Source organism: Aethalodelphis obliquidens, unplaced genomic scaffold (assembly GCF_003676395.1).
Source record: "Aethalodelphis obliquidens isolate GAN/ISIS:26980383/991018 unplaced genomic scaffold, ASM367639v1 scaffold50, whole genome shotgun sequence".
Classification (NCBI taxonomy): domain Eukaryota; kingdom Metazoa; phylum Chordata; class Mammalia; order Artiodactyla; family Delphinidae; genus Aethalodelphis; species Aethalodelphis obliquidens.
The window spans coordinates 12997743-13021771 of NW_020837994.1; the positions used below are offsets into that span (position 1 = coordinate 12997743).

The 24029-nt window shown below is 44.5% G+C and overlaps 1 protein-coding gene across 1 annotated transcript in view; it reads right to left on the reverse strand.

Moving 5' to 3' along the window:
• ME3 (malic enzyme 3) overlaps positions 1–24029 on the reverse strand; it is a 299568-nt gene that overhangs the window by 266146 nt on the left and 9393 nt on the right. The window contains exon 2 of the mRNA XM_027083614.1: positions 6666–6810. The gene's annotated coding sequence lies outside the window, so the exon portion shown is untranslated. The remainder of the gene's footprint in view (positions 1–6665; positions 6811–24029) is intronic.

A 24029-nucleotide genomic window follows, 5' to 3' on the forward strand; every position in this document is an offset into this window, starting at 1 on the left:
CCTGCAGTTGTGGCCACAGCTGATCACATAAGGTTTGGACATCTGACACAAGGGCAGCTAGTTCAGGGGGTGGCCAGCAGCCTACGGCTTGTGCCGCCAGGCTTTAAAGTGTGATCTGGGCCCATCTGGCTCCTTTCTTATGATTTTAGAATCTAGAAATATCACAGCCACTGAGCTACGGAAGCTGAGCTGAAGATTGGTGAGATGCACTTAATACACGGGCGACAATTCTGGGTCACATGCGAACTATAGCGAGTAGAACAGAGAGAGGGGAAGACAGAACAGACACGCAGAAAGAGCAGAGATGTCAAGAGAAAGTGAGTGTAAAAGCAGAGAGATACAGAAAGAGACATGGAGAGACAGAAAGAGAGGAAGAGATCAGGGCAGGGGCACAGAGCCAGAGGGGATGGAGGCGGGGTTCCTGACAGAGCCCTGACTTCAGGCCCCAGGAGTCCTGGCTGCACTGCTGGGTTCCCGAGAGGCCTGTGGAGCCTCATAATAATCCTTTCGACCTGAGCTCAGGAGAGTGGACCTCTGCTGCGTCTCCCCAGATTCTGACTTCAACAGCCTGATGTCAAAGCTGTTTTACTCCACCTGCCTACACGCCCCCCACCCCCTCATTCCCAATAAGGGCGACACCCGCCGTGTGTCCCAAGGACAGCCGAGAAGCCAAAGATTCCCGAGGCCGAGTTTCATGTCTCATGTGGCTTTGGTTAACCTTCCGCTGCCACCATCCTTGAGTAAAGACTGGGTCTCTGCCTCCGGCCCACTCCCGACCAGTCCCAGCTTCCCCTCCAGGGCTGCTCTCCAGGCCTCCTGCCACCATGGTTACGGCCAGCATCTTCTCAGGTCACTGGCCTGGAGCTCGAGGGACACCAAGGCAGGTGGTCAGCCCTGAGCATTGCCTCCGCTTTCCTATACGTCCTCTCCTCCCCCAGCGCCCAGATGTGGGCTTTGTAGAGTCTAGGGCTTTATCTGGATACAGAGTAAATAAAAGCAGAGACAGTTTAGTCTAGAGATTAAGATGTGAGCAGACCCTGGCCTCTTGTCTGGATTCTCCTCCTAACTGGCTGTGTCACCTTGGGCAAGTTGTTGGCACCTCTGAGTCTTGCATTACTTGGGTGTCTATATAATGACACGGAGGGTGGATGACACGAGCTGAGGCCCCTTCCAGCTCTGACTTTCAAAAATCCCAATTTAAATGCCATTCCCTTTGATTGGCATTTAGAGAAGGGGACCCTGGATCCTTTCTGGAATTTGTGCTTAATCATCACACCTGTTCTGGCTACAAGTATCAAAAAAGCACCAATAGTAGCACTGACCAGATTACAGAAAAGGAACCACACTGGCAGAGAAGATATGGAAACAAACTGAAGATTCAAGCAAAAGAAAGATCTCACACCTAAGAGATGCCTTGTCACACCAACAGCTCCAGGAACTTGTGGGCAACTGTGTGAACGGCAGAGGTGCAAGGGTGTGTGCACTGCTGAATTAGCAAATTTCTAAGACATCTATCACAGCAGGCCCACTTGCAGGCTTTATTTAGGTAAAACTCCCATTGAGCTTTGGCTCTCAGGGCCCAGTCTGACTCAGAGCTTCAGAATCTTGGCCTATGGTGCGATGAGTCATGGTGATGAAATTTCAACAGAAAAGGACATTCTTAAAATTAGCCTTGAGACAGCAACTGGCTGTGCTTTTGCTCTGTGAGTGCCTTTCCCAGGTTATTTCAGTTGGTGTCCTCTTTAAGGGGACCCGGAATGGTTGGGTGAAGTCTGCCTCTGGTTCTCCAGCCCTCGGTTCCTCAGATTCCCATCACTCCAGACCCTCTCTGTGCTCGTTCCTTCCAAGGAAGCAAGCGCAGGACCGGGACACTGACCCTCAGGCCTGGTCTGACCTTCACACTTCCGCCTGTGATCTTGTGGTGCTTCCAAGCTGGGCTGGAGTTCTCAGAAGAGCCTCAGGCGAGGGCTGGGCTGTGCTGGCTTGACCACCCCAGTGCTAGAACTTCCACCACCAAACAAAGATGGAGTGTGAGGGTCTCCTCTCACCCAAACTCACAATTCCTCTGACACTTCACAGGCCAACTTTGTGCCTTTTGACCAAGCCTCCTCCCAGAGCAGGAAATCAAAGCTGACACTGACTTTGCAGTCAGAATATTTCCATGAGCAATGAGATGTGGACGAACAATTTCTCCTCTGTTCCCTGTACAACAGAGGGTTCTGTTGAAATCAGGCAGGCGTGGCTCAACTCCCATGCTTTATTCTCCCTGATGGAGATCTTGCTCTCTTCAATGTCTCCATCCCTCCTTAGGGACATTCTGTCTTATGGGGATAATTGGGATTTCCCTCAAAAATCCAAATGGGCACAGAGCTACCCGGGTCTTCAGGGAACATGATTGGAGCTACAAGTAGAAACAATGGGCACAGCGCAGCTGGTGAGACTTGAGGAGGTCCAAAAGATCTAAATAAATATACCTCCCTTTTGCCAAGTTCTTTCTATCAACATGCTTACATTCATTTAATCATTCACGTAATAAGAATTGACTGCAAACCAACCATAGCACATCACGATGCTGCTTTACAGGGACTATTGCTATGAATAAGATACAGTTGCTGCCCACAAAGAATGCACCTTTTATATGATGGATACTGGTAAATAATCAGTTATAGTACAAGGTGGTATACTATCACAGAGGCTTATACAAAATATTATGAGATACAGAGAGAAGAAATGGAAGGTAGGGATGTGGGCAGACTCCAAGAGAAAGGTGAAGATGTTTATTATTAATTTAAAAAATAAACAAAAAACAGGTAACACCTTTTCTGGTTTGTGTAGCTAATACGTTGAACAAGCATGACTCATGGCACATTAGAAAATGAAGCTTTATCACTGACTCCCCCTGTCCTGGTTCTTCCCCACCCCACTCTCCCTCTCTGCTGTTTCAGGTCAAAGCCATGAGCAAGAGGAAAGGTAAAGAGATAGGACAGCTTTGATTTGAGCCTGGCCTTTGGCCAAAGAAAGCATCCCTGGTTGGGCCAGAGCAGGACTCTTCTCCTGGGGTCATGCCGTGAGTTCTTCCCAGATCCCTTCTGAGACCTCTGTCCTATAGTTCCCTTGACCCTGACAGATGCGATTCCGTTCCTGAAGGCACTTGAGGCAATGGGAAGTAGCACGTCTTGTCTTCCTGCCCAAATCCCTTCACTCCTCCCGAAGGCACTTTCAGACAAGATCTAAATGACCCAACCACACAATTGTTGTCTGTTTGGTATGGCCCACATCTTGTGCACAGGAAACAATGGCATCTCTTACCCTGAAAAACTCTGGGGGTTCAGTCCAAAGCCCCGCGGCACTCTCTTCTGGCTCCTGAACCTACATAGCAAGTCACCCCTCTCTCATCCTCTACCTCTTGGGGGAAGGAGCCAGGGGCCAGTCACGGTTGGCTTTCTTGGGCATGACTAGGGCACTGGTTCTCTGTGTCTCCCTTCTGTAAGGAATAGTTTCTGGTGTTCTCCTGCAGCACCTGCACCCCTCCCCTGAAGGGAGAGAACAGGAACAGCTCCCCCCAAAGGAATGTCTTCTCTAATCGTCTCCCTGTTCCACTCTCTCTGACCCTTCTTCCTATCCTTGAGCTGGATGAAGAGTGAAGATACCTGATCCCTTCCCCCTGGAAAATCTGCATCCTGTGGTGTGTTATCATACTCATTTTTGAGTCTTCACGTTCATCGTAGTGGGGTCTCAGGTGAACCAGTGGCAAGAATCCCCTTCCAACACCTTGTTACTGTCCCATCACTGTAGCAGCCTGTTCTGGGTATGGCATCTCCAAGAATGCTCAACCAAGCAACGGCCTGCTTGGATGCAGAGGCAGGGGCCTCTTGAAGACCCAGTCATTTCCATCACCTAACTTTCTGAGCTCCTTGCATACAACCCAGGTGAATTCTTTCTATCCTAGAGTTTACCTGGAGGAACTATGGGGTCGGGTTGTAGCCCGGATTAAAAACTGAAGTGTTTTGAACAGCGTAGTTAAGAAAGAACAGGTATGAAGTGAATCCATGTTTCTTCACACGGAGGATTTCTTCCTCTACGGGGTGTTGTCTCGCGCTGACAGACCACTGTCACGCTGACCTCCACCCACCGAGTGGAGGATCCACACTAGGAGTCCACACGGCAGCATCAGAACTGGAAGCTGACCTCACTGGTGAGGCCACTTCAGTGACCTTGGTCTTGGCCAATCCATGAGCACCTCTGACAGGTTAAAAGGTGCTCCTATGAGCAAAAGGAAAGCAGCAGAGCCCAGGATCCCCGGCTAACCAGCACATCACTAACCTTACGTCACCTCCATGTAAGTCCATCCCCAGGATCCCAACAGCCAAACTCTGAGCCCTGAGTAAGATGTGAAAACTGAGTCACAGGTTGGTGACTCACCAGTGAGAAAGAACACAATGAGTCAGGCAGACAAGCCCTGGGGACAATCTTTTTAAATCTGAATTCTCTGGACTGCCTCTAGAGAAACACCCTTGAAGGAGAGAAGGCCCCACAGTAAACAGGCGGGCAGGCAGGTCAAGACACCAAACTCTGCTCTGAGAACAATGAAGCGCCCTGGCTTTTTGCATGGCTCCCTGAGAGCTTGGGGTTTTGTGCAATAAGATTCTAACGCTGTTCTGTAAGCTCCGACCCCACTTACTGATAACAAATTTATCAATCACCTCAGGTCTGCTGCCTGCTGTCAGTGACTCATCACTGTTCATTTCATTATCTATGACCCTGGACACAGAAGGACTGTCAGGGACGGGGCAGTGACATAGAACAGCAGCTGAGGACACAGCCTTGCTCACTACACAAACCTGGGTTTGAAACCTGGCATCACATTTAAAGGGATCTTGAGCAAGCCACTTGCTTCCTTTTTTTCCATCATTAAAGCAGAAATAATAGTGCACTTGAAGAGCTGCATGGAGGAATGAGTGCGATGCTGTTTCTAAGTGGCTCAGAATGTAGTAAGTGTGCTATAATTGGATAAATATTATGTTATTCACTAAGGATTTGTGTTTTCATTGATGATTTCTCTTCCTCAGAAATCTGCTATTTGCTTGCAGAGTTAGATAATTATTTATTATTTATTTGGGGGCAGAAAAAAAGAAAAAAATGTGCCAATATACTCCCTTCCCCCGCAAAGAAATCAAACAGCAGGAGGGATCTAAACAAGTTGGAACACACAAACCCTTGAGACGAGGGCTGCATTCGGTCCATTTTGTATCTGCAGGGCCTGGCTAAAGGTGCTTGGGCAGTGGCCCTAAATAAATACAAGACTGAATGGTGTGTATGTCCACACTGAACGTTTTTGGAGTTTACGTCATGGGTATCTGGACACATTCATTCATCAGGAACCTATGTGCACAGCTCTGCATCCCATATTATGTGAGACACAACGTGGTTGTCCACGCACAGAATAACAAAACAAGCACGTGCCCAGGTGTGGGGAATTCAAGGCCACGGAGTGACTAGTAGGGTGAGGGCAGTCCTGAAAAACATTCCTGAGGCAGAATTGGGAGCTAGGACTTGAAAGAATGGGTGGAATCCTCCAAAAAGCAGGGTCAGGAGGGGCACCGTGAAGGGGAGAAGTACTAACTCATGAGGGGCGTGGCAGCATCCCGCCTTGGGTAGCAGCTGCCATGTTTGGCAGACAACCATCAGCGCTGATTCTTGGATACAGTAGCATCCCTGGGGCTTCTCAGAGATGTTTCTGAGGGTTTCTGTCAAAGACTGTTCTTCCTACCTTCAAACAGGTTGAGGCTCAGTGCCCTAGAGACTTGGGTATCACACGTAAACGTGATTGCCTTGGTAACGCCTGGGAGGGTCAGATCATAGACGTAAGATTGGGAACAAGGTTCATTTAACAGGTAATCTCTGGCTGCTGCTTTGTTATTTAGGCTTCTCTTGGTTTAGTGGTTACTCCCTGCAAGCGGTAACTGGTCTGCAAAACAAAAGCCTGGTTCTCGCGCCAGCCACTGAGGAACTCACAGGCGCCATCTCTTTTTATGTCCCCTAATCTCAGGGTGATGGGAGGTGTAACCAAGTGAACCTTCCCTCTCTAGCGCCCCTGCCCTCTCAGATGGCTTCTGGTTTCCCAGGTAACGGCTGCTGTTTAGCTTCGGAGTTGCAGGAGAGACCCTGGGGACTGACTACAGTGGATTCCACTGGGCTCAGAGGCATTCTCCCTCTTGTTTTGCCAACTGGGATCCACGCAGGCATTTGGTGAAGGCAGCTGCGGAATATGTGGTGTGGCAGCCCACAGTATTCTTAAACTTCTGCCACAAAGGTGTCAGGGAGGCAGCACAGAATTGCTGAAATAATGCAGAGTTTGGAAGCTGAAAGATGTGGCTCTGAATCCCAATTCTGACACTGACCAGCTGTGCAGCTTTGCACAAATCACTTAACCTCTCTGAGCCTCAGTGTCACCATCTGTCAACGGGACTTCATAACTCTGCCTCACAGGGTGGTTGTGAGGATTAGCAATAGTGTATGCGAGGTGCCTGGCACAATCATGGCTCAGGCGATTAGTGGTGTTAGGGTACCAGAGAAGGAGGCTAATTTCACAGGCTGCATCACAGGACCGTGTTTGTATCCCCTCATTCCCAGTGTACCAGGCATCGTCCTGGCATGAAACTCACCTCCTGTCCTCCCTCCGGTGCACTCAGTCCAGTGACCGTCTGGTCTCCTTCCCGGTGGCACAGACTGTGTCAAACTCTTTCTGCCTCTGCGTGGGGCCCATTCCGGATGCCTCTGACTCGTGTTGTGTTGGGAATGAAAGTGGCCCTGGAACATAAACAACAGATTGGTGCGGGGCCGGGAAGCCAGCAGCAGGCATGTGAAAATAAGATCTTAGTTGAATAGCTGTGGCAAATACTCTTGAAACATTCTCCCTCTGTTCTTAGGGTGAGAGGCACTCTCACCCCTGACTGTGGGGCCGGAAAAATCCGTTCCTCATTAGGGGCATCAGTTCTTCCAAGCAACCCCGTGGTGACAGCCTGGGTGCTGAGAGGCCAGGCCAGCTCTTCCCAGCACTGAGAACAAGGCTCCAGGGCACTGGGGGGGCCTCCAAGTGCCAACAGAAGTGGCAGATCTTTCTGCCCTTCTCTTCCAGTCAAAGGCGTGTTTCTCACTATACTCTCCGTAAGCAGAATGGGAACGATCCTCCTATCACTGCCACGTTTATTGAACACCTATTCACCAGACATTGAGTGAAGACACCCCATCATCTATAACCAACCTTTTCTGTGTTTTAAGCTTTGCTCCCCGCCCCTTTCACCTCGTATCTTGCCTAATCATTCATTGAGAAAACAGACCCCGTGGGGCAAGTGCATGTCACTCATGGCAGCAGTCAAGTGTCCAACCAGAAAACAGAACCTCCCTAAGTATTTAACACAGAGAGAATCTAACACCAGGAAATGGCTATGGAGAAGATAGAAGATGGGAGAAACCATAGGGGTGATGCGGCGGTCCAGGGGTTAACCTCAGCCGGAAGCTGCTGCAAAGGCGAAACAACTGCTCTGGAGGTTTTACCCCAAGAGGGAGGGAGGAGAAATACCCCCTCTTCTCTCTTCCTCCCACCAGCACCTCCCATTGACTACACCCAGAGAGGTGCCAGCTGGTACGGGAGCTGGGAAATGCAGGCGCAGCCCACACCACGCAGAGCCAAGCAGGGGAAGGACATGGAAGGAGCATCGTCAAGGACCAGCACACCAGGGACAGGAACATTCGCATTCGTTTCTTTAGTCGCCACATAAACAGTCGCACTCTCAGGTAGGAACCACTGTTAACCTATTTTTCTGATGGGGAAATTGAGCCACATAAGGGTTCAACAAAATTGCCCATGGGCTGTTACAGCTGAGATATTTGGGCATCCGAACTAATCTAAGGTCTGTCTGAGATTTAAACTCGCAAACCTTGTTCTCTCTCCTGACAGGAGAGCTGGGTAAGCTTCGATGAAAGTGAGCCAGATCTATCTTTAGACTCAATCAAAGGCTTTTAATTTAATTTTTGAAAATCACGATTAATGGGACGTACATTTGTTCCAAAAAGCAAACAACGAAATGAAACAAGCCTGTGGCTGGCTGGAGCTTGAGAGCCAGTTAGTCTTGGAGAACAAGGATGGGGTCTCCAGGGACCGCAATGTGGCTCAGTCACGTGCACAGAGCACCGCCAGGGTCAGCTCTGTGCCCGGTCAAGGCTGCCTGAGGTCTCACCAAGTCATATGAACCCTTCTGCTAGTGTCCCTGCCTGGCACCATTGCTGTGGGTTCCCACAGCTGTGTCGGTGACCCATGAAAAGCCTGCAAGGAAGGTTATTCCAGGCCACTGTCCCTTCCTCCTGGGGCTCTGACCCAAGTCAGGTCATTTGATGGCCGTCCTCACTGTCCCCTCAGCATTCTGAGCCGGCCTCCATCATGGGACTTGATGCACTGCTTTGTAATGCTCTATTTTCTCATTGATCTGCCCCAGTGGACTGTGAGCTCCACCAGGTAAGGCCCTGTACGCACCTCAGGCTTATCACAGCACTCAATACACAATAGATATGCAATATAAATTTGAGGAATGAATGAGTGAAAGGACATACAAGAACCCAGGATATTCTTAACAACATGATTCAGCAGAAAGAATGTGCAGTCTGGTGTCCATTCGACCAAGAATTACATCCCAGGTGTGCTATCCACAATAGGTAGTCATGTAGGGTCTGAACTTCAGTTTTCTCCTCCATAAAATGAGATTAACATAATCTTCCTTTAAAGGTTGTTGTGTCTATTCAAAGCTTACACTTGCTCGATGATTATCACTTCCTTTCTCCCTGGACGTTTTGAAAGGGAACTATTCTGTTCTCCCCTAAAATGTTTTCTGGGTGATGAAAGAATTAACTATTGGGATAGTTAGGCCATGATTTTGAAGTGGGGTAATAATATGAACTAAGATTCTGTACAGAAAATAGAAATCATTTTGACTAATTCAAAACGAAAGTGATTTAATGCAAGGAATTAGGGAAATTAAATTGCCAAAAAGGCTGGAAGAGTGGATGTCAAGAACCCAACACTGGACTACTGAGTTCAAGGGCCTCCATCCACCATAGCTGCCATGCTCACGTCAGGAGGCTGCTGCCATCACATGTGCTGCCACAATGGCCAAATCATCTCCAGGATTTGTAACCTCATGTGTTAGCTTTCTATTGCTGCAGGATAATTTTACCACAAACCTAGGGGCTGAAAACAACACGTATTTATTATATCATAGTTACTGTAGGTCAGGAACCCAGGCGTAGCTTACATGGATCCTCTGACTCAGTGTCTCATGAAGCTGCCGTCATGATATCAACTGGGGCCGCAGTCTCATCTGAGTCCTGCCTGGGGGAGGAACTGCTTCCAAGTTCACATGACTGTTGACGGCATTCATTTTTTTGCAGGGCCTCAGTTTCTTACCAATTAGTATTAGGCAGAGGGCATCCTCGACCCCTTACCACATGGCCACTAGCTTCTCCAAAGCTAGTAAGAGAGAGAGCATCTCCTAGCAAGATGGATGCTACAATCTCATACAACATAATCATGTACATGTAATCCCATCACCTTGCCACATCCTATTGGTTGGAAGCAAGTTACAGGTCCCACCACCCACACTTCAGGGGAGAGGATTACACAAGGGTGTGAATGCCAGGAGGAGAGATCACGGGGCCACCTGAGAGTCTGTCCACCACACCTTGTTTGCCAGCAGCCTTAGCAGCAGGAGGGTGGCTTCCCCTCACTTCTTTCTGCCTTCCATGTTATTCATCTATTTGCATCTGATCGCAAAGCACAGTTTACATTTATAACCCTAACTGCAAAGTATTCTAGAAAATGTCATGTATAGTTTTTCAACTTCTCTAACTAGATGGAAGGTAGAATTGCCATTGAGAGAGTCAATTCAAAATATCATCACCAGTGGCACCTGATACTATCTGCTCTAGTGGACAATCTTACTAATATGTTGACAAGACATGTATTGAATACTTGCTGTGTTAAGAGTTAGTGTTGCAAAATGGTAAAGAGTGTGGGCTTGTAGTCAGGTTCCCTGGATTTGAATTCTGGTTTTGCCTTAAAAATCCTCATCTGTGGCACTTCCCTGCTGGCACAGTGCTTAAAAATCTGCCTGGCGGAAGACTGTGGAAGAGTAAGACGCAGAGATCACCTTCCTCCCCACAGATACACCAGAAATACATCTACACGTGGAACAACTCCTACAGAACACCTACTGAACACTGGCAGAAGACCTCAGACCTCCCAAAAGGCAAGAACCCCCCCCCGCCCCACATACCTGGGTAGGGCAAAAGAAAAAACAGAGACAAAAGAATAGGGATGGGACCTGCACCAGTGGGAGGGAGCTGTGAAGGAGGAAAGATTTCCACACACTAGGAAGCCCCTTCGCGGGCGGAGACTGCGGGTGGTGGAGGGGGAAAGCTTCGGAGCCGCCGAGGAGAGCACAGCAACAGGGGTGCGAAGGGCAAAGCGGAGAGATTCCCGCACAGAGCATCAGGGCTGACAGACACTCACCAGACCGAGAGGCTTGTCGGCTCACCCGCCGGGGCGGGCGGGGCTGGGAGTTGAGGCTCGGGCTTCAGTCGGAGCACCGGCCGGGAGGGAGTCCGGGGAAAAGTCTGGAGCTGCCGAAAAGGCAAGAGACTTTGTCTTCCCTCTTTGTTTCCTGGTGCGCGAGAAGACGGGATTAAGAGCGCTGCTTAAAGGAGCTCCAGAGACGGGCGCGAGCCGCGGCTAAAAGCGCGGACCACAGAGCCGGGCATGAGACACTAAGGCCGCTGCTGCCGCCACCAAGAAGCCCGTGTGCGAGCACAGGTCACTATCCACACCCCGCTTCCAGAGAGCCTGTGCAGCCCGCCATTGCCAGGGCCCCGAGATACAGGAACAACTCCCCCGGAAGAACGCACGGCGCGCCTCAGGCTTGTGCAACGTCACGCCGGCCTCTGCCGCCGCAGGCTCGCCCCGCCCTCCGTGCCCCCCGCCCCGACCCTGGCCTGAGCGCGCCAGAGCCCCCGAATGAGCGGCTCCTTTAACCCCGTCCTGTCTGAGCGAAGAACAGACGCCCTCTGGCACCCTACACGCAGAGGTGGGGCCAAATCCAAAGCTGAGCCCCTGGGAGCTGTGAGAACAAAGAAGAGAAAGGGAAATCCCTCCCAGGAGCCTCAGAAGCAGCGGATTAAAGCTCCACAATCAACTTCATGTACCTGCATCTGTGGAATACATGAATAGACAACGAGTCATCCCAAATTGAGGAGGTGGACTTTGAGAGCAAGATTTATGATTTTTTCCCCTTTTCCTCTTTTTGTGAGTGTGTATGTGTATGCTTCTGTGTGAGATTTTGTCTGTATAGCTTTGCTTCCACCATTTGTCCTAGGGTTCTATCCGTCAGGTTTTTCTTTTTTCTTTTTTTCTCTCTTAGTAATTATTTTTTATTATAATGACTTTATTATATTTTATCTTACTTTATCTTATTTCTTTCTTTTTTCCTTCCTTCCCTCCTTCCTTCCTCCCTCCCTCCCTCCCTCCTTTCTTTCTCTCTTTCTTTCTTTCTTTATCTACTAATTCTTTCTTTCTACTTTTTCGCCCTTTTATTCTGAGCCGTGTGGATGAAAGGCTCTTGGTGTTGCATCCAGGAGTCAGTGCTGTGCCTCTGAGGTGGGAGAGCCAACTTCAGGACACTGGTCCACAAGAGACCTCCCAGCTCCACACAATATCAAACGGCGAAAATCTCCCAGAGATCTCCATCTTAACACCAGCATCCAGCTTCACTCAACGACCAGCAAGCTACAGTGCTGGACATCCTATGCCAAACAACTAGCAAGACAGGAACACAACCCCACTCATTAGCAGAGAGGCTGCCTAAAATCATAATAAGTCCACAGACACCCTAAAACACACCACCAGACGCGGACCTTCCAACCAGAAAGACAAGATCCAGCCTCATCCACCAGAACACAGGCACTAGTCCCCTCCACCAGGAAACCTACACAGCGCACTGAACCAACCTTAGCCACTGGGGGCAGACACCAAAAACAATGGGAATTAAGAACCTGCAGCCTGCAAAAAGGAGACCCCAAACACAGTAAGATAAGCAAAATGTGAAGACAGAAAAACACACAGCAGATGAAGGAGCAAGGTAAAAACCAACCAGAACTAACAAATGAAGAGGAAATAGGCAGTCTACCTGAAAAAGAATTCAGAATAATGATAGTAAAGATGATCCAAAATCTTGGAAATAGAATAGACAAAATGTAAGAAACATTTAACAAGGACCTAGAAGAACTAAAGAGGAAACAAGCAATGATGGACAACACAATAAATGAAATTAAAAATACTCTAGATGGGATCAACAGCAAAATAACTGAGGCAGAAGAACGGATAAGTGACCTGGAAGATAAAATAGTGGAAATAACTACTGCAGAGCAGAATAAAGAAAAAAGAATGAAAAGAACTGAGGACAGTCTCAGAGACCTCTGGGACAACACTAAATGCACCAACATTCTAATTATAGGGGTTTCAGAAGAAGAAGAGAAAAAGAAAGGGACTGAGAACATATTTGAAGAGATTATAGTTGAAAATTTCCCTAATATGGGAAAGGAAATAGTTAATCAAGTCCAGGAAGCACAGAGAGTCCCATACAGGATAAATCCAAGGAGAAATACACCAAGACACATATTAATCAAGCTGTCAAAAATTAAATACAAAGAAAACATATTAAAAGCAGCAAGGGAAAAACAACAAATAACACACAAGGGAATCCCCATAAGGTTAAAAGCTGATCGTTCAGCAGAAACTCTGCAAGCCAGAAGGGACTGGCAGGACATATTTAATGTGATGAAGGAGAAAAACCTGCAACCAAGATTACTCTACCCAGCAAGGATCTCATTCAGATTTGATGGAGAAATTAAAAGCTTTACAGACAAGCAAAAGCTGAGAGAGTTCAGCACCACCAAACCAGCTCTACAACAACTGCTAAAGGAACTTCTCTAGGCAAGAAACACAAGAGAAGGAAAAGAACTACAATAACGAACCCAAAACAATTAAGAAAATTGGAATAGGAGCATACATATCGATAATTACCTTAAATGTAAATGGACTAAATGCTCCCACCAAAAGACACAGATTGGCTGAATGGATACAAAAGCAAGACCCATATATTTGCTGTCTACAAGAGACCCACTGCAGACCTAGAGACACATACAGACTGAAAGTAAGGGGATGGAAAAAGATATTTCATGCAAATGGAAATCAAAAGAAAGCTGGAGTAGCAATTCTCATATCAGACAAAATAGACTTTAAAATAAAGACTATTAGAAGAGACAAAGAAGGACACTACATAATGATCAAGGGATCAATCGAAGAAGAAGATATAACAATTGTAAATATTTATGCACCCAACATAGGAGCACCTCAATACATAAGGCAAATACTAACAGCCATAAAACGGGAAATCGACAGGAACACATTCATAGTAGGGGACTTTAACACCCCACTTTCACCCATGGACACATCATCCAAAATGAAAATAAATAAGGAAACACAAGCTTTAAATGACACATTAAACAAGATGGACTTAATTGATATTTAAAGGACATTCCATCCAAAAACAACAGAATACACATTTTTCTCAAGTGCTCATGGAACATTCTCCAGGATAGATCATATCTTCGGTCACAAATTAAGCCTTGGTAAATTTAAGAAAATTGAAATTGTATCAAGTATCTTTTCTGACCACAACGCTATGAGACTAGATATCAATTACACAAAAAGATCTGTAAAAAATACAAACACATGGAGGCTAAACAGTACACTACTTAATAATGAAGTGATCACTGAAGAAATCAAAGAGGAAATCAAAAAATATCTAGAAACAAATGACAATGGAGACATTACGACCCCAAATCTATGGGATGCAGCAAAAGCAGTTCTAAGAGGGAAGTTTATAGCAATACAAGCCTACCTTAAGAAATAGGAAACATCTCGAATAAACAACCTAACCTTGCACCTAAAGCAATTAGAGAAAGAAGAACAAAAAACCCCCAACGTTAGCAGAAGGAAAGAAATCATAAAGATCAGATCAGAAATAAATGAAAAAGAAATGAAGGAAACGATAGCAAAGATCAATAAAACTAAAAGCTGGTTCTTTGAGAAGATAAACAAAATTGATAAACCATTAGCCAGACTCATCAAGAAAAAAAGGGAGAAGACTCAAATCAATAGAATTGGAAATGAAAAAGGAGAAGTAACAACTAACACTGCAGAAATACAAAAGATCATGAGAGATTACTACAAGCAACTCTATGCCAATAAAATGGAAAACCTGGAAAAAATGGACAAATTCTGAGAAATGCACAACCTGCCAAGACTGAATCAGGAAGAAATAGAAAACATGAACAGACCAATCACAAGCACTGAAATTGAAACTGTGATTTAAAATCTTACAACAAACAAAAACCCAGGACCAGATGGCTTCACAGGCGAATTCTATCAAACATTTAGAGAAGAGCTAACACCTATCCTTCTCAAACTCTTCCAAAATATAGCAGAGGGAGGAACACTCCCAAACGCATTCTACGAGGCCACCATCACCCTGACACCAAAACCAGACAAGGATGTCACAAAGAAAGAAAACTACAGGCCAATATCACTGATGAACATAGATGCAAAAATCCTCAACAAAATACTAGCAAACAGAATCCAACAGCACATTAAAAGGATCATACACCATGATCAAGTGGGGTTTATTCCAGGAATGCAAGGATTCTTCAATATATGCAAATCAGTCAACATGATACACCATATTAACAAATTGAAGGAGAAAAACCATATGATCATCTCAATAGATACAGAGAAAGCTTTCGACAAAATTCAACACCCATTTATGATAAAAACCCTGCAGAAAGTAGGCATAGAGGGAACTTTCCTCACCATAATAAAGGCCATATATGACAAACCCACAGCCAACATCATCCTCAATGGTGAAAAGCTGAAAGCATTTCCACTAAGATCAGGAACAAGACAAGGTTGCCCACTCTCACCACTCTTATTCAACATAGTTTTGGAAGTTTTAGCCGCAGCAATCAGAGAAGAAAAGGAAATAAAAGGAATCCAAATCGGAAAAGAAGAAGTAAAGCTGTCACTGTTTGCAGATGACATGATACTATATATAGAGAATCCTAAAGATGCTACCAGAAAACTACTAGAGGTAATCAATGAATTTGGTAAAGTAGCAGGATACAAAATTAATGCACAGAAATCTCTGGCATTCCTATACACTAATGATGAAAAATCTGAAACTGAAATCAAGAAAACACTCTCATTTACCACTGCAACAAAAAGAATAAAATATCTAGGAATAAACCTACCTAAGGAGAAAAAAGACCTGTATGCAGAAAATTATAAGACACTGATGAAAGAAATTAAAAATGATACAAATAGATGGAGAGATATACCATGTTCTTGGATTGCAAGAATCAACACTGTGAAAATGACTCTACTACCCAAAGCGATCTACAGAGTCAATGCAATCCCTATCAAACTAGCACTGGCATTTTTCACAGAACTAGAACAAAAAATTTCACAATTTGAATGGAAACACAAAAGACCCCAAAGAGCCAAAGCAATCTTGAGAACGAAAAATGGAGCTGGAGGAATCAGGCTCCCTGACTTCAGACTATACTACAAAGCAACAGTAATCAAGACAGTACGGTACTGGCAGAAAAACAGAAAGATAGATCAATGGAACAGGTTAGAAAGCCCAGAGATAAACCCATGCACATACGGTCACCTTATCTTTGATAAAGGAGGCAGGAATGTACAGTGGAGAAAGGACAGCCTCTTCAATAAGTGGTGCTGGGAAAACTGGACAGGTACATGTAAAAGTATGAGATTAGATCACTCCCTAACACAATACACAAAAATAAGCTCAAAATGGATTAAAGACCTAAATGCAAGGCCAGAAACTATCAAACTCTTAGAGGAAAACATAGGAAGAACACTCTATGACATAAATCACAGCAAGATCCTTTTTGACCCACTTCCTAGAGAAATGGAAATCAAAACAAAAATAAACAAATGGGACCTAATGAAACTTCAAAGCTTTTGCACAGCAAAGGAAACCATAAACAAGACCAAAAGACAACCCTCAGAATGGGAGAAACTATTTGCAAATGAAGCAACTGACAAAGGATTAATCTCCAAAATTTATAAGGAGCTCATGCAGCTCAATAACAGAAAAACAAACAACCCAATCCAAAAATGGGCAGAAGACCTAACTAGACATTTCTCCAAAGAAGATATACAGACTGCCAACAAACACATGAAAGAATGCTCAACATCATTAATCATTAGAGAAATGCAAATCAAAACTACAATGAGATATAATCTCACACCAGTCACAATGGCCATTATCAAGAAATCTAGAAACAATAAATGCTGGAGAGGGTGTGGAGAAAAGGGAACCCTCTTGCACTGTTGGTGAGAATGTAAATTGATACAGCCACTGTAGAGAACAGTATGGAGGTTCCTTAAAAAACTACAAATAGAACTACCATATGACCCAGCAATCCCAGTACTGGGCATATACCCTGAGAAAACCATAATTCAAAAAGAGTCATGTACCAAAATGTTCATTGCAGCTCTATTTACAATAGCCCGGAGATGGAAACAACCTAAGTGTCCATCATCGGATGAATGGATAAAGAAGATGTGGCACATATATACAATGGAATATTACTCAGCCATAAAAAGAAACGAAATTGAGCTATTTGTAATGAGATGGATAGACCTAGAGTCTGTCATACAGAGTGAAGTAAGTCAGAAAGAGAAAGACAAATACCGTATGCTAACACATATATATGGAATTTAAGAAAAAGAAAATGTCATGAAGAACCTAGGAGTAAGACAGGAATAAAGACACAGACCTACTAGAGAATGGACTTGAGGATATGGGGAGGGGAAAGGGTAAGCTGTGACAAAGCAAGAGAGAGGCATGGACTTATATACACTACCAAACATAAGGTAGATAGCTAGTGGGAAGCAGCCGCATAGCACAGGGAGATCAGCTCGGTGCTTTGTGACTGCCTGGAGGGGTGGGATAGGGAGGGTGGGAGGGAGGGAGACGCAAGAGGGAAGAGATATGGGAACATATGTATATGTATAACTGATTCCCTTTGTTATAAAGCAGAAACTAACACACCATTGTAAACCAATTATACTCCAATAAAGATGTTAAAAAAAAAGACAAAAAAACCCACAATACTTTAAAATTCTGATGAAAAAAAAAAAGAATCTGCCTGCCAATGCAGGGGACACGGGTTCAATCCCTGGTCTGGGAAGATCCCACATGCTGTGGAGCAACTAAAGCCATGAGCCACATGTACTGAGCCCGCATGCCACAACTACTGAAGCCCGTCTGCCTAGAGCCCATGCTCCGCAACAAGAAAAGCCACCGCAATGAGAAGCCTGCGTGCCACAACGAAGAGTAGGCCCCGCTCCCCGCAACTAGAGAAAGCCCGTGCGCAGCAACGAAGACCCAACACAGACAATAATAAATAAATAAATAATAAATAAATTTATTTTAAAAAATCCTCATCTGTAAAATGGGCGTGATAATCATACTTATATAATGATATAGTCCGTGAGTGCTTGGCATAGAGTCAGCATTCAATCAAAGTTAGGTATCATCATTCTTGTGGGTCAAGCAATTTCCTAAGTGTTTTCCACACATTATCTCATTTGATTTTCACAAAAGCCTTATGAAGTTGCTATTGTTATTCCCATTTTACAGATGAGAAAACAGTCTCAGGGAGGTTATACAATTTCCCAAAGACGAGCAAAGACAGTTATTAGCAGAGTTCACAGCTCCTAGTCATTGGGTTAAACTGCTTCCTCTTTACAATTTGAAGATAGATTTGATTTTTATAAATGGCCATAATCAAAATAACAGGAATAATAATAATCCCTTAAAATTATGTAGGACTTTACATCTTACAAGGTGTTTTCTCACTTGAGCCTTCTGACAGAATGTTGTAATGTGTATTTGTTGTTTGGTTTGAAAATACTCAATTCTGCAACAGAGAAAAAGAAAAAAATTAGATAAGTGAAATTCATAAAATATGTTAGAAAATATGGCATGTGTATATTTAACATAGAAAGGGATGGAAGGATCAAGAGAGACCTAATATTTATAAGGCACTAAATATTCATGAGGGACTTATATATTACATAGAAGTGATATATAAATATGCGTGAGTCCTATGAGGAGCTAATATTCTGGGTGTACTACATATGCATGAGCAACCAATATTCATGAGACCATAATTCAGCCACACACTGATTGACGCCCATTCTGGCTCATGTGTCCTCTGCAAGCTCATGGCTGGAACTCATGGCTGCTTAGCAGGTGAGCTGCAAGCTACAGCTATTAGCCTGGTGTACTTGTCCTGTCTCTCCAATAGTTTAAGTGTGTCTTCTTGGCCAGGGCACTTTCCATTTGCGAGCCCCTTAGCTCAAATCTCAACTCTGGTCCTGTAACCAAACCACCAGCGGGGAAGGCTGATGTGGCAGAGAAAGAGACAGGGCAAATGAACACTGCCTACCCCAGGATTCGGTGTGTCCTTCCACCCTGATCACACCCTACCTCAGAGTGCTCATCTCTTTCCTCTTGCCTCCACTATGTGTTTTACATTGATTTTATAGTCCACGTGATTCGACATCCTAATTCGCTTAGTGAGCCTTTCTGTTCCATGACCTCTGGTAGGGTGTACCAGTTTGCCTGGTAGTGACCTTAGAGGCTACCACTGCATCATGGTAATTTCCCATGTGATGAATGATGGGAGATAGGTAAGGATCATGCTTCCCACTTTATGGATAAGGAAATCAAGAGATATAGAGGACGTGTGACTTATCCAAGGACACACAGCTAATAAGTAGATTAACTGGAATTAATAACACAGGTTTCTCCAACTCCAAATCTAGTTCTTTTTATTCTAAACAAGTCCACATGCCAAAAAAAAAAAAATCAGAAGGTACTATAAAAAATGAAATAGATTTTCCTTGTGGGCCTCTAAAGAAAGTTTGCAAAGAAAAATTCCAAGGCTGTTCTGAGCAGGGGTTCCTGGGCAGAACAAGACATCGCTCTGGCAAAGCCCTTATTTTGATGACGCCACACTCACACTCATGCTTGTACTGGGAGCAACCTTAAAAGGGGCCTGTTGTTTAGATTTACAGCCACCCTTCCTCTGTTCCTCATTGATTCTGTAAACACAGCCTCCTTATGTGCAAGACCCCCAGCCAACAGGCGCATGGAGGCTCTGATGCTATGAGGAATTATGTCCAGAAAGAAAGGAGGCTTGAGCCAGAAAGAGTTCAGTCGTCTTCAGGTCCTTCCCAAAGCTGGATCCCTTGCCAGACAGTATCACCCTCAGAGATTTGACCTGTTTGCTCTGGCTCTTTTAACTGTTGACTTTTGAATCAACTCTAGGTTGGCTCGGGTATGAAACTTGCTTTCCTCAAATTAATAGTTACTTGAATAAGCACTTTTGTTCTTCCTTCCATTCCCTTCCTCACTACCTTTGAAGCCATGTGTAAATAAAGGTTGCTGGCCAAAAGGATTTGGGGGCTGTGACTAAGGCTCTTGGGTAAGGACCATCTATGTCAATTCCCAAGCTTTTGTGGGAGACGTCAGTCTTCTCAGGGGAGAAAATGGGTAAGCCACAGTGAAACCTTGCAAATAATTTTCAGCAGTCATTAGGCACCCCAAATGTGTAATTTTTTCTGCAAATCTGCGCTGGCTTTGCTCTTGTTTCCATTTCATCATAACCATATTACCTCCTTCAATTGCTTTCAAATCCCTAGGTTAGAAAAACATCACAACTGCTATTCGTGGATATGAAGAACTCAAGGTACTAACAAGGAAAATGGACACAATACAGTCCTGTATTTTTTCAATCATGTTTTTGTGCATGTGTTTGAATGTGTGCAGGCACACATAGAGACAGCAAGAAAAACATGTGGAAGGAGAAATAACAAAATGCTTAAGTGTACTTACGGAGGAATTATAGGTAATTTGTACTTGATTTTTTAAAATAACTCTCCATATTGCTTAAATTCTTATAATCATCTTTCATTGCTTTTACCATTTAAAAAAAAGCTTGTCTATTTCCTTTCTGAATAGAAATAACAATACTTAACAAGGTCTTTATTGTTATCAAGGAGTTTTTTAAAGCTAAACAATCTCAGCTGAATTTCATAACATCCCTGGGAAGTCAGTATCATCTTTATATCCATTTTATAGATGGCTCAGACACCCTGTTGTATCCAAGGTTACACAGCTACTAAATAGCAAACTTGAGAGGCAAAGACATATTTTTGACGTCAAAGCCCATGTAATTTCCACTCTGCCATAGCTGCTCTCTGTAAGTACTTTCAGCCATGTGTCCCCAGTTTCAATCAACAATTGTTCTCTGGAATGGCACTCTGGAGGGGTGCAAAGATAAAAATTCTGCCCCTCCAGGAATTCACGGTCCAGAGCAGGGGTTCTCAGCCCCAGTTGCTCACTAGATTCACCCTGGGCCAATTTTAAAACTCTTGATGCCTGGGCCAACCTCAGATGGTCTTTAAAACTCCTCAGAAGATTCCAAGGTGCAGCCAAGGTGAGACCAACTGGTCTACCAGGGAGCTGGCACATCCGTAAGTGCACAGATCCACCAGAGACAATATATATACTCAATTATGATAATTCACTGTCTTGTTTCCAGTAATTGCTTCCTTCCTGGCATTTTATGGGTACTTGGCATATGAATCTCCTTGCATGGATGTCACAACAATTGAAGACTATAAATTTAAGGCTATGTACTATAAACAGGTTTTAGTGTTTATCCTTGAAATTAGTCAGAAATAGCTTTTACACTCTCTTACTGCAGTGTAGTTGGGCAATGTCGTGTAGCAAAGAGAATTCTAGATGTGGGGCTCTGAAGACAGGTTTAGTCTTGTCTCAGGCTGTAAAAACTGTGATTTGGGACAAGTCACTTCTCCTCTATGGGACAAGTGTCTTCCTCTATAAAATAAAAGGGTTGAACCTAGGGGCAGGACAGGAATAAAGATGCAGAAGTAGAGACTGGACTTGAAGACACGGGGAGGGGCAAGGGTAAGCTGGGACGAAGTGAGAGAGTGGCATGGACTTATATATACTACCAAATGTAAAACAGATAGCTAGTGGGAAGCAGCTGCATAGCACAGGGAGATCAGCTCAGTGCTTTGTGACCACCTAGAGGGGTGGGATAGGAAGGGTGGGAGGGAGACGCAAGAAGGAGGGGATATGGGGATATATGTATACGTATAGCTGATTCACTTTGTTATAGAGCAGAAACTTGCCCACCACTGTAAAGCAATTATACTCCAACGAATCTCTTTAATTAATTAATTTTTCAAAAAGACACAGGACAAAAGCAGCAAGGCCATAGCAAAATGCAAGAAAATTCGTCTGAAAACCTTAAAGAAACATTGTTTTTTCAGACATTATCAAAGCCTGACTATATCATTCACAGATTACATAAAATGTCAAAAACAACATATTCAAGTGATGATCAATATGCCTTGTTTGTAATTTATAAATAATAACATAAAAAAAAAAGGGTTTAATTAGATGCTGTCTGCCATTCCTCTAGCTCAAATTTCCCATCATTCCCTATCATGTAACCCTAGATTGCCAAAAAGCAGGGAGTCCAAGATAGACAATGAATTTAAAACCTACCTATTTCGGTTACATATTGCTACATTATAAATCACCTCAAAATCTAGTGGCTTACAACAATGGTTTCTTATTTCTGATTCGGTGGATTGACTGGGAGGTCCTCCTGGTTTCACCTGGGCTCACAGGTGCAGCTGCAGGCAGGGGGAGCCAGCTGAAGCTGGAACATCCAAAAGGGTTTACTCAACTGCCAGCTGGGCTGGCTGTGGGCTGGAGAGCCTTCGTTCTGCTCCACATGACCTCTCATGCTCCAGGAAGATAGCCTGCACTTTCTCCTAACATGGCAGTCTCAAAATTCCAAGAGGGTAAGAGTGATACGAGTGTAAGCTGCAAAGCTTCCTGAGGTCTAGGCTCTGGAACTCCCACAGTGTCACTTCAGCCACAATTATTGGTCAAAGCAAGTCACAGGATTAGCCCAGATTTTAAAAGAAAAATTTAAAAAAAGGTGGAGCAATAGATTCCACCTCTTGATGAGAGAGGCAACAATGAAGTTGCAAAGTGGTGTGGACACATGAAGTATGATTCATGGGTGGCCGTTACCATAATAACCCTCTATGTATTTTTGCCTGGAGGTGCCATATCATGTAGTGGTTAAAGGCACCATCTTTGGACTCAAACAATATGGTTTCATATCCTGCTGCTTCCACTGACTTGTGATATAGGTCAAGAGACTTAAATCTCTCTGTGCCTGTTTCCTCGCTGGTAACTTGACAAGGATAATAACCGTGCCCACCTCGTGAGGCAACTGTGGTAAATAAATGTGATTATGTCTGTAAAGCCTAAAATGTGTCCTAAAAGCTCTCTGTTCTTGCTCCTGCTCCTGGTTTTCTACAGGAGGTGAGGGAGCTGCTGCATCCCTCAGGTTAAGGCAGCAACCCTTATTCCCCTCTTTCCCAACATCACATGGGTTAGACTGATTGTAGTCACTTGTTGCAAACCTGAGGGGTTAAAATGCGTTTGGTACTGGTTATCACTGAGCTCATTCACATACAGCATCTCTTCTGGGAAAGGTCCAGCTCCGAGTACTGAGCTTAAAACAAGGAATGTGACTTTTGGCCTCAGCGGGAGGCATGTGTTTCTGGCATGAACAGCTCTTGTTCCCCGGTAGTCCCTGACTCCTGACTACCTGGCTGAGTGCAATTCCAGGTGAGAGAGCCCTCTGCCCCTGGGAACCTCAGCCCCACCTGCACAAAGCATGCCACCACTTGCTGACCTTGGCTCTCACTTGGAGGGCTGAAAGGGCCTTCAAGCCACTGGTGTGGGCCAGCCTGCCGTTTAGTGCCCGAGGTGCACAGGCTCCCTAAGTCAAGACTTACCTGTGACTTGTTCTCTGGGATATATGACCTAAGTTTTCTCCAAGGCAGTTTAACTATACTCAGCAGTCTGACTCGGGGCTTTGGAGTCAGACAGACCTGGGTTCAAATCCCTATACTGATACCTACTAGCATCATGACTCAGGGCAAGTGGGATAACCTCACTCAGCCTCAGTTTTTTCCTTTGTAAAATCATCTACCTTACAAGGTTGCTGTAAAGATTAGAAATATGTATATAAAGCACTCAGCTCAGACTCTGGATATTAGTAGGATTAAAGTAGATAATTTGTTCAAAGTGCCTAAGAGCTCAGGGTACACAACAGGTCCTCAGAAAAAAATTCTTTTTTCTTCCCTTTCAGTATCAGGGTGAATCTAAGCCTGAAGATATTCATTTATTAATTTATTCAACAAACCACTGCAAATGCTGCGAAGAATACAAAAAGAGAATATAAAAGTATATCAAATTCCAAACTGGGAGCCCCATGAAAGCAGGGATCCCACCTTTTTGTCACTCGTTGTCTAAAAGGTATCTAGGACAGTGCCTGAAACACAGTAGGTGTAAAATAAATGCTTGTTGAAAGAAAGATAATCTAGTCTCTGCCATCCCTGAGTTTGGATTTAAAGAGAAGATGAGGAATATACATAAATAACTGCATTTTCAGGTTGATTGATTCAAGTGATCAGAGAGGAGCAATGGTTGTGGAAGAAATTCTACCCTCCTGAGGGTTAAGGTAAGGCTTCAAGGGAGAGGTGCATTTAGAATGAGCTTTGAAGAATGGGAGGATTTCAAAGTACAATATGGGAAAGAAGACTGAGAATAAAAAGGAGGACCACGTTTAACCTATGGCTGAAATTTAGAATTGAAGTTGTAAGTGGCTCTCTCTCTCTCTGTATGTTTATATGTCTGTAATTCAGA